At 45.3% G+C, this 11,240-nt stretch overlaps 1 pseudogene; it reads right to left on the minus strand.

The window, feature by feature from the left end:
• Nucleotides 1-6,752: 6,752 nt before the first annotated feature.
• LOC138431478 (zinc finger protein 280A-like) lies at nt 6,753-8,465 on the minus strand (annotated as a pseudogene).
• Nucleotides 8,466-11,240: the final 2,775 nt, after the last annotated feature.

Genomic DNA, 11,240 nt, shown 5'->3' on the forward strand with positions numbered 1-11,240 from the left:
TTACTCGCATGAAACGAACTCAGATGGTGCCTCACCCCCATCCAATGGAGTTCACTTACTTAATGAAGAAAAGCCCTTAAGGGTACAGAAATGAGCAAGTAATCTCACGTGAACATGTTAAATCACAGGATATTTTCTCTGAATGAACCACTGGATTCATTCATTCATTTGGCCATGCTGTTTGGCTTGTGGGGTCCCAGTTCCCTGACGAGAGACTGAATCCAGACCACTGCAGTGAAAGCCCAAAATCCTAATCACCAGGCCACCAGGGAACCCCCACACCTGCATTGCTTTGCTTTGCTAGCTAAAACCTTAGGATATGTGCATTGCCCCACTTTAGCCTCACCAAGTGGTAGGAGTCAGCTCTACACAGCTTAAGATCCATGGTGCTCTTACTTTTTTTCTTTCAAGAAGGCAGGAGAAAGCAAGTCACCCTGCCTGTTTTTAAGCTTGCCACTCAGAAAGCTGCAAACCTGAAACCATGATGGCCCTGAAGTCAGCACCCGCAATCAGGGTCAGGTAATCCCCAATCAGGAATACTCTCTCTCAACAGCAACGTGTCAGCCGACGAATGAAAGGAGAAAAACACAATGTAAGAAAGCCACAACTTTGTCCCTTGTTGTAAAGATGTCTGTCACCTTACCTCAGGGGCCCACTGAAATCCTGAGCGCTTGAGACCTCCCAGGCAGCACACGGTCACATCCTGGGGACAAGCACAGGAAAAAGCCAGGGTGAGTCCCCTGTTCTGGGAACATTCTATCCCCCCAGGCCCTACCTGGTCCTACCCTATGGATGCTGACCAGGCGTCTCACACTCAACCAGACCAAGTGATTGAACTCCTTTGCCCTGAGCTTCTTCCTCCCACCTCCCTTCTCTCAGTAACAAACAAACAAATACCTCATCTGCCAACTTCCGAACCAAAGGCCTGAATCTCGGGGCCCCCAGGGACGGGGCAGCCCTGGAGTCTGAGGAGAGGCCGAGGAAACAGGAAAACGACCAAAGCACCAGGGCAGTGAAGAGGCCACTAGATCGATTTTTTTCCTTTTTTTTTTTTTGCTGTGCTCGCCTGACTAAGCCTGGGTGCAGGACCAGGTTGGGCCGTGAAGATTTGTGTGTGTGTGTGTGTTTAAATCATTAGGTTCCACAGGAGAGCTGGGGGTGGTGCCCGGGGCCAGGGGCCTAAGAGGCCCTTTCCTGGAGCTGGCTTGTCCCACCCAACCCCCGGGCCGGAAAGCTGCTGGAGAGCTGAGCCCACCCAGACTAGAGAGGAGAGAGGGCGAAAGGAGCCTGAGGCCTGTGGGTCCTGCCGCACGCTCCCTCTTGAGGGCCCGCGGGCCCTCACCAGCCGCCCCACCGAGCAAGGCTTCGTGAGAGTGGGGACCCGAGAAACCCTCCCTTTAGCCGTCAGGCACCGCTTTGGCTGAACCACGCTCCAGTCCTTACCAGCCCCCGTTGACGGAGGAGACAGAACTGCCTGCTGCTCACCTGCCTTATGCAGTTCCCGGATCAAGCCTGAGGAGGCGAGCCTGAGGGGATGAGGCCTCCTCAGGTCAGGGGCGCCGCCTCAGCTCCTCCTACAGGCGAGCGGGCTGCCTCCGATGATTGGCTGCCAGGTGTCGGCTCCTGCAATCTGATTGGCCGCCAGGCCGAGTTGGGCGCATGCGCGTGCGATGGACACCCACCCCCTCCCCCCACCCCGTAAAAGCACCCTCTGTGGGCGTGGTCAGGCTGAATCTGAATCTCAAGAGTGTTGGGTCAAGATTGCTCAGCTCACCAAACGCGAAGAAAGAAAAAACAGATGGCACAGTCGCCTGGGCACAGGGCTGAGAACGGCCTCCGAGTCTACCAGGGGAGTCCAGTGATGGTGTCCGGCACTCACAGCCCTCAGGTGTGACCTCCCTTAAGCCAGTTCTTTGCTTAAGGAACTTGACCTTACAGTGCATCTTGGCTCCCCTCCTCTTGGAATTACATTTCAATCAAGGCAGGGCAGCCTGCCCCTGTTTTTGCACTGTCTATTGTGAGCTGAGAATGAGCTTTACTTTTTCTTCTTCTTCTTCTTTTTAATTTTAGAGCTTTACACTTTTAATGGCTGAGGAAAACCGAAAAGACTTTTATTTTCTGACGTGGAAATTGTGTGAAATTCAGTTTTCGGAGTCCTTAAATTTGGAACAGGGACTTGCCAGTTTCTTTCGTTGTTGTCTATGGCTGAAAACTTAATCGCCAATGATCATATTCGCAAAGCCTAAAATATTTCTTTTTTGGCCCTTCACAGAGTCTTTTTTAAATGCCCTGTGCTGCTGGAAGTCTCCTAGTAGACCGTTGAGATCTCCTATGGGAGGATAAAGTTTTGGTTTTGTTACATTATTTTCTTCTCTATTATATTCATTTTTCATTCTTTCCTAATTTCATTCCTTCACATCGCTATAAGTTTGTTCTGTTGCTCATCTTTACAACTTTTTGAGATAACTGTTTATAACTCTCATTTCTCTTGTATCTAATGCTATAAAGTTACCTTAATTTGTTGTTGTTGTTCAATCCCTCAGTCATGTTGGACTCTTTGCAATGCCATGGACTGCATGCATCACACCAGGCTTTCCTGTCCTTCACTGTCTCCTGGAGTTTACTCAAACTCATGTCCATTGAGTTGGTGATACCATCCGAACATCTCATCCATCGCCACCCACTTCTTCTCCTGCCCTCAGTCGTTCCCAGCATCAAGGTGGTTTCCAATGAGTTGGCTTTACCCATCAGGTGGCCAAACTATTGGATCGTCAGATTCAGCATCAGTCCTTCCAGTGAATATTCAGAGTTGATTTCCCTTAGGATTGACTGGTTGAATCTTGCTGTCCAAGGGACTCTCGAGAGTCTTCAACACCACAGTTCAAAAGCATCAGTTCTTCGGCACTCCACCTTCTTTACGGTCCAGCTGTCACATCTATACATGACTGTAGGAAAAACCATAGCTGTGACTAGATGGACTTTGTCAGCAAAGAAATGTCTCTGCTTTTTAATAGGCTGTCTAGGCTTGTCATAGCTTTTCTTCCAAGGGCCACATATCTTTTAAGCTCATGGCTGCATTCACCATCCACAATCATTTTGGACCCCAAGAAAATAAAGTCTGTTACTCTTTCCATTGTTTCTCCGTACAACTTTAACTGTGTCCCACAATTTTTGTGAATAGACTGTTCATTATCATTCACGTCCGAGTATATCCTAATATTCTCTTCTAAAGATAAGCCTAAATGTTGCATGGGCTTCCCTGGTCACTCAACTGGTAAATCGCTTTCCAGCCAATGCAGGAGACACAAAAGGCCTGGGTTCGATCCCGGGTCAGGAGGATCCCCTGGAGAAAATAATGGCAATCTGCTCCAGGATTCTTGCATGAAAATTCCATAGAGATATATGTTATGTGTTAAGATAGTTATTTCTATTTTCCAAGTGAATGGCATTTTCAAAGATGTTTCTTGGTCAATTTCTCATTATTGCATTATAGTCAGATGACACAGTCTAAATATTATTGATCCTTTGTATTCGAAGATTTCCGTTAAGTATGCCGTACTTCAGATTTCCATCTCCGTGAAGTCAAAATGAAGTGGGTGTTGTGTAGAGAAAACACTTGCAATGTCTGAAATGTATGTATGTGAAATGACTTCCTTTATGCTTCACAATTATTCCAGCAACTTTCAGTAGGGTACCTTTAACTAAGTTCCAGGGTTTTCTCAAATTTTACCAGTTTTTCCACAAATGTTCTTTCCTAGTTTCATAGTCCCATATAGGATACTGAACTGCATGAGAATATAGAGCAAAAAGCTACAGATACCTCCCTTAGCTTACTCTGGTCTATAGCAGTTTCTTAAACTTTCCTTGTTTTTCAAGACTTTTGACAGTTTTCAGGAGTCCTTCAGGGACAGGCATTTTGCAGAATGACTCTCTATATGGGTTTGGGATGTTTCTCCTGATTGCCCTGGGGTTTATATAATTTTAGAACTGTACCTCCAAGGCAAAATATCTTTCTCATCATCTCCCATCAAGGATTCATACTATCAATATGACCTACCACTAGTTCGTCTGCTATAAAGTTGTCTCCTTCCTGCTGACATATTCTGTTCTTGGAAACAAGCCGCTAAACACAGCCTACATTTAGGGAGGGGCATGGAATCTCATCTTGAGGAAACTATCGAAGATATGCACAAATTCCTGAGTATACAAGTTAATTGAAACTCCTTTGTAAGGAAGATCTGGTCCTTCTAGCCATATCTTTTAATGTTAAATTAATTAAGGTAAAGATAATAGGTTTCCCAGTTGGTGCTAGTGGCATATTAGACACGGACATAGAAAATATATTTTATTGAGAATTCCTTAGTGATCGGGTTATTAGAGATTTGCGCTTCCACTGCAGGGGGCAGAGAGTCAATCCCTGGTTGAAGATCTAAGATCCCTTAATCCTTACAGCAAGGCAAAAAAAAAAAAAAAAAAAAAACAAACCCTGCCTGATGAACACTCCATTGAATATACAGATAAAGGATATAAACAGAACACCTCACAGAAAAGAAAAGAAACATAAGCATTTATATATGTGAAAAGCTGATCGCCCTTATGAGGGAATACATGTAACAATTATGAAAATGTTTTCTACTGCTGCAGAAAGGTCTGTGAATAGCACTGACTTAGGTCATTGTTTTTCCAACCTTTCTTCTTTTCAAATGTGATGCATATTAACACATGAAACTGCTTTAGCTCTGTCTCAAAAATTTGCTATTTTCACTATCATTCAGTTCAAATAATGTTTTTCCCATAACAATTTCTCTTAGGAGCAATAAGTTATTTAGGTTCAGAAGCAGGAGAAGGAGAAGCCTAAACCACAACATTAAAGAGGCTTGTGAATTGCAGAGGTGCCGCTTTTGCACTTTGGGTTCCTGGCAATCCTTACTCTATCCTCAGCCTGTGTGCAGTGTCATTGCTTCATTTTCAAACTTTGGGAGTTCTGTACTCCTCAGTTATCTTTCTGGGGTTTTGTTTGGTCATGCCACAGAAGCTGTGGGATCTTAGTTCCACAACCAGGTGTTGAACCTGGCCATTGACAGTGAAAGCATCAAGTCCGAACCACTGAAGCAACAGGGAATTCTCATACCTCTTTCTTTCTTTCTTTCAAATATTTGTTCATTTACTTGGCTGTGCTTGTTTTTAGTTCCAGCACAAGGACCCTTCAATCTTCATTGTAGCATGTGGGAGCAGGGATTTTAATTGTCACATGTGGTATTTTTAGTTGCAGTATGTGGGATCTAATGCCCTGACCAAGGAATGAACTTGGACGCCCTAATCTGGGAGCACCGAGTAATTCCACCGGACTACAGGGATGTCCTTCCCATGAATGAACCCAGGTCTCCCACATTGCAAGTGAATTCCTTACTGTCTGAACCACCATAGCTTTGACTATAAGAATTTTGGTCAGCAGAGTGATGCCTTAGCTTTTTTTTTTTTCTTTTTTAATGCTGTCTATATTTGCCATAGCTTTCTTCCAAGGAGCTAGCTTCCTTTGATTTTGTGGCTACATTCACCATCCACAGTGATTTTGGAGTCCAAGACAATCAAACGTGCTGTTATTTTCAGTTGTTCACCATTTCTTTGCCATAAAGTGATGGGACCAGACGTTGTGATCTTCGTCTTTTGAAATTTGAGTTTTAAGCCAGCCTTTCACTCTCCTCTTTTGCCACCATCAAGAGGCTCTTCACTTTCTGCCCTTAGGGTGACATCATCTGCATATCTGAGGTTGTCGCTGTTTCTCCAGCAATCTTGATTCCAGATTTTGCTTCATCCAGCCCAGTGTTTTTCATGATGTACTCTGCGTTTAAGTTAAATAAGCAGGGCAACAGTATATAATCCTGACGTGCTCCTTTCCCTATTTGGAACCAGTCGCTTGTTCCATGTCCAGTTCTAAGTGTTGCTTCTTGCCCTGCATACAGATTTCTCAGGAGGCAGGTCAGATGGTCTGGTATTCCCATCTCTTTAAGAATTTTCCAGAGTTTGTTGTGGTTCACACAGGCAAAGGTCTCATCACTTCATGGAAAATAGATGAAGAAACAATGGAAACAGTGACAGAATTTATTTTCTTGAGCTCCAAAATCACTGCAGATGGTGACTGCAGCCACGAAATTAAAAGATGCTCACTGCTTGGAAGAAAAGTTGTGACAAAGCTAGGCAGTGTTTTAAAAGAAAGAGACATTACTTTCCCAACAAACGTCCATAAAGTCAAAGCTATGGTTTTTCCAGGAGTCAGGTACAGATGGAGGAGCTGCACCATAAAGAAGGCTGAGTGCTGAAGAATGGATCCTTTCAAACTGTGGTGCTGGAGAATGGAGAAGACTCTTGAGAGTCCCTTGGACTGCAAGGAGATCCAACCAGTCAATCCGAAGGGAAATCAACCCTGAATCTTCAGTGGAAAAACTGATGCTGAAGCTCCAATACTTTGGCCTCCTGAAGGGAAGAGTCAACTCATTGGGAAAACAAAACAAAACAAAACAAAACCCTTGATCCTGGGAACTATTGAAGGCAGCAGCAGACGGCATGACAGAGGATGAGATGATTGGGTGGCATCAGCAACCCAACGGAATGAGTTTGAGCAAGCTTCAGGGGATGATGATGGACATGGAAGCCTGGCATACAGAAGTTCATGGGGTCGCAGGGAGTCAGACACGACTGAGCAACTGAACAACAAAAGCCAGGCAGGGTCTTTATGTACAGCTGGCTGAACCTCAATGGGGCTTTTCTGAATTTCTGGAGGTGGGTAGAACATAATTTTTTAGCCAGATCCCATGCTGCAGCATGTCTGGAATATTTTGTGCTCGTAGTCAATCTTTTTTGTGTGTTTTCTGGGTGGCACTTGGGAGTCAGTGTTCCTCACAATGATGGATGCTGTCTCTCTCAGTCCCAGCTGAACTGAACTTTGGATCATGACCTCTGTATCAGGAGGCAACCCTGGCAAGTGCTCTGGCTGTTTGAATGACTGATGATTCTTGGTTTGGTGCTCGGTCTTTTCCTTCACATTCAAACTTTGTAGCCAGCACTTGCAACATGGAAAGACCCTCCTGTTGCAGTTCTTCCGAGCGTGATTTACAAAGGATGTCACCTATTTGAACATTTTGAGGCAAACCAGACAAACAAATTGTTCATGTTTCCATGCCATGTTCTAAAATACGCCTCTACATTGGCAAAAGCTGACAATCTGTAACTGCAAACACGGCAGACATAGGGCATTTTGCCAGGTTTGTGACTGTCCTTCAGGTACTGTAAGAGAACCTGATCTGTTTTGAAGGACAATTCACAGATATTACAGACCGTGGAGGGCTCCCAGGAAGCAGGGACACTTTCCATGCGACACTGCAGCTGGAACGAGGTGGGAAACTGGCGGTGGCAGTGCTGGCAGGTAGTGTGGGTTTCCCAGCTGTCACCCTTCTGCCTCTCAAGCTCCAGATGGTTCCTCAGGTGGGTCATAAACTTGACATATTTTAGAAGACTCAAGCAGCTGAGGCATTTGAAGGCTGTGTGAGTCTTCTGTTCTGGTGCCGTCTCTTGTATGCTCCAAAGTAAAAGCCATCAAATAACATTTACTCTCATCAGTGAATTTGATCCCAGATTTACTTTCATGGGATCAACAGTCTTGCTCTGACGTGCAAGAGTCAGAAAGTCCATTTTCTCCAGGCCTGACAAACTACATGTTCCTTCTGGATCCATAAGACGGAAGCATGCCTGGCCATTGGTGCGAGTCCGTGAAAATGATGCCCCACCATGCACACGGCTCGGTGAGGTCGGGGAATCTTCCAAGGTCATAACCGTGTTTTTCCAGGAGAGATACCTGGAGGGGCCATGGTGGAGGCAGGTCCCCCTGGGATTCCATCGCTGAGTTTGGGTCTTTTGGGATTCCCACTGTTAAAATTCACATCTGAAGTGGGACACCGCTTTGAATTAAGAGGGCTTTCATCCTTGCCTCCTAATGAGAGAACGGCTCCAGAGAGACAGGGTGGCCGCAGAGAGAACAATTCTGAATTGTGAAGGACAGTTTCCGGCGAGCTCGTTTTCCAATCAGGTTTAGATGAAGGCTCCGAAATAATAGAACTGCCTCTTCCTCCCCATACACACTGAGAAACTGGTGATACGGCAGCTGGCTCTGATGCTGGGGTCCTCAGATTTGCAGGTTGCCACCTGCAGGAGGGATCCGGATTCACGTGGTCCTTCATTCTTCTTGAAGATGAGTCCCTGGTCACTCTGTTCAAAACATTAGAAATGACTGGCTTTGAAGTTGAAATCACTCTGACAAAGAAGGTTTCAGCATCCTCCTTGACGTGCTCCACTCCAACAAAGATGACCTCAGCATCGTCATTGTCCTCACCTCTGGATTTGGACACGGCGGTCTTTTTCTCGGGTTGTGGTGGTGCTTGTGCTTCCTCACACGGGAAGAGATGGGCCATTTTGCAACCACTTGTGGCTTCAAGTGGCCCCTTCTAGTGTTTTTCTCCCCCTAAAAGCAATCACCAGGCAAGGTCATCCCCTCTGATCTCAGGTGTCAGTCTCTGTGGTTTCAGGTCACCCTCAGTTGGTCACCGAGAATATTAAATGGAAAACTCCAGAAATATACAACTTATGCATTTTAATCTGCAGGTAATTCTGAGGAGAGTGATTGGAATCTCACACCATCCTGCTTCCTCCTGCCCAGAATGTGAATCGTTCCTTAGTCCTGAACATCCCACGCGTCTGTCACTCGGTTACCACAATGACTGTTGAGATGCCACGGGGCTTGTGACCAAGTTATCCTTACTTTACTCAATAATGGCCCCAAACCGTAAGTGGAGGGATGCTGTCCATTGACATATGCCAGAGAAAATCCATTAAGTGCTACCTTTCAGTGAAAAGATCGAAGTTCTCAATTTGATATAAAAGAGGAAGAAACAATGTATGCTGAGGTTGCTAATATCTGTGGTGAATGTGAAGAAGAGAAAATAAATCTGGGTTAGTTTTGCTGTCAAACCTCCAACTGCAAAAGGTATGGACACAGAGCGTAGTAAGTGCTTAGTTAGGGTGAAAAAAAATCGCTCAATTAGTACAGTAGTATATTTTACATAGCGACTAGACTCACAACACTTTTATAAAAGTATATTGCTATAATTGTTCTATGTTATTATTACACCTTCCCTGGTGGCTCAGATTGTAAAGTGTCTGCCTACAATTCGGGAGAGCCAGGTTCAATGCCTGGGTCAGGAAGATCCTGTGAAGAAGGAAATGGCAATCCAGCCCAGAATTCTTGCCTGGGAAATCCCATGGACAGAGGAGCGTAATAAGCGGCAGTCCATGGGGTCGCAAAGAGTTGCACACGACTGAGCGACTTCACTTTCACTTTCCTGTTATTTTTAGGCAGTAGCTATCTCTTACTGTGCCTCTATACAGTAGACTGCATCACAGGTATGTTTGTATAGAAGAACCATTGTGTATATAGAGTTTGATACTGTGTGAGTTTACCGATGTCCCCTGGGGGTCTTGAAACTTACTCTCTGCCGATAAGTGGTGATGATTATATTTCTTTCAAAAGACAAAATTAGTACCTGGTTTAATCACTGGCTGAAACATTGAGATAACTATTAGCACCCTTAGACATAAGGAAACATCTCAAACTCAGTGAAATGACATGACCCTTTTAAACTTCCTTCTCCAGCCACCACTTTTGCCTTGACTCCCCATGGTGGCCCCCGTGCTCCTGTTAAACTCTGCAGGAGAGCTGGTAGGCACCATTTTGCTTACAGATCTACAATCTCACTCAGAAATGCTGACCGACAGAAAATGTCCAAAAGAGCCCCCAGCTGTCCCTTGGGGGTGCCTCTCACTCCCTCCACTCTCCGAGTCCAGAAGGCACCATAGTCTATACATGGATCCAAAATATTTGTTTTAAAATCCCAGCCATTTCTAATAGCAGGACTTGAACCTGCCTCATGCTGGCAATTCTCTCTCTCTCTCTCCCTCCCTCCCTCCCTCCTTCTCTCTCTCCCTTCCTCCCTCTCTCTCTCTCTCTCTCTCTCCCCCCCCCCTCTCTATTTCTCTCTCTCTCTCTCTCTCTCTCTCTCAGAGAGGGAGAGCATTTACTCTGTGCTTGAAACTACTACCACAGCATCAACATTGTATTAGGTATTATACGGAATGTGGAGATGATTTAAAACATGTGGGAGTATCCCCTTACGTTACATGCAAAGACTGCACCATTTTACGTAATGGACTTGATCACCCATTAATTTTGGTGTCTCCAGGTGCAGGGTTCCCAGACCCAATCTCCCATGGGTACCGAGGAGGGAGGGACGGGACTTCTCAAGACTTCTACTGCTCCCCCTGCCTTGGATGCTGTCTCAATTACCAGCACCCAACTCCTGAGCTGCCTCGGTCCACAGTTTCTCTGCCAGGCTTTCCTGACCATGATGTCAGAAATCACAGCCTCCCCCAACTCACATGCCATTTTCCCCTCCAGAGCTATTGGGCTGCTGTATTTTGGTTTCTAGAACAACATGGGGTGTCTGTCAGTGCTACATGCCTGCTGCAGAAATAAACAGTAACTGTTATTAAACAATCATTTACCTGTACCTCAAGCTCGGCCCACTCATTCCTGGCTCCCCAGGTACTTACACTTGATCTTAGCCAAAAGGCTGAGAAGCAATTTCTCCAAGCATTTGATGACTTCCAAATCTGAATGGATTAAAACTATCAGGCAAGAGAGAAAGTCAGCCAGTATGTAGCTGGATGCTGACAGGGGCAGTGGTGCTCCTTGAAATTAAAGGTTTGTAACACAGTTTCTCTCCATATAATACATTTGTTGATAGCTTCCATGCCATTAACACGTTTCATAGACATTAAAGGACATTCTAAAGTTTACATTTGGCCATTTGTGATACCAGATCACATTTCATCAGTAGCATATCATAGTTTGTTTGCTTGTGTGTAAATGATGTCCCTAGCGGTAAAGGTCCCTCCTGCCAATGCAGAGGACCTAAGAGATGCAGGTTCCATCTCTGGGTCAGGAAGACCCCCTGGAGGAGGGCATGGCCACCCACTGCAGTATTCCTGCCTGAAGAATCGTATGGACAGAGAAGAATCGTGGGCGACAGTCCATAGGGTTGCAGAAAGTCAAGCATGACTGAAGCAACTGAACACACACGCAGACATATGTATATAAATATATATTTTATAGTGGTATGAAAAATAGTGCT

This window comes from Ovis canadensis, chromosome Y (assembly GCF_042477335.2).
Source record: "Ovis canadensis isolate MfBH-ARS-UI-01 breed Bighorn chromosome Y, ARS-UI_OviCan_v2, whole genome shotgun sequence".
NCBI classification, from domain to species: Eukaryota; Metazoa; Chordata; class Mammalia; order Artiodactyla; family Bovidae; genus Ovis; species Ovis canadensis.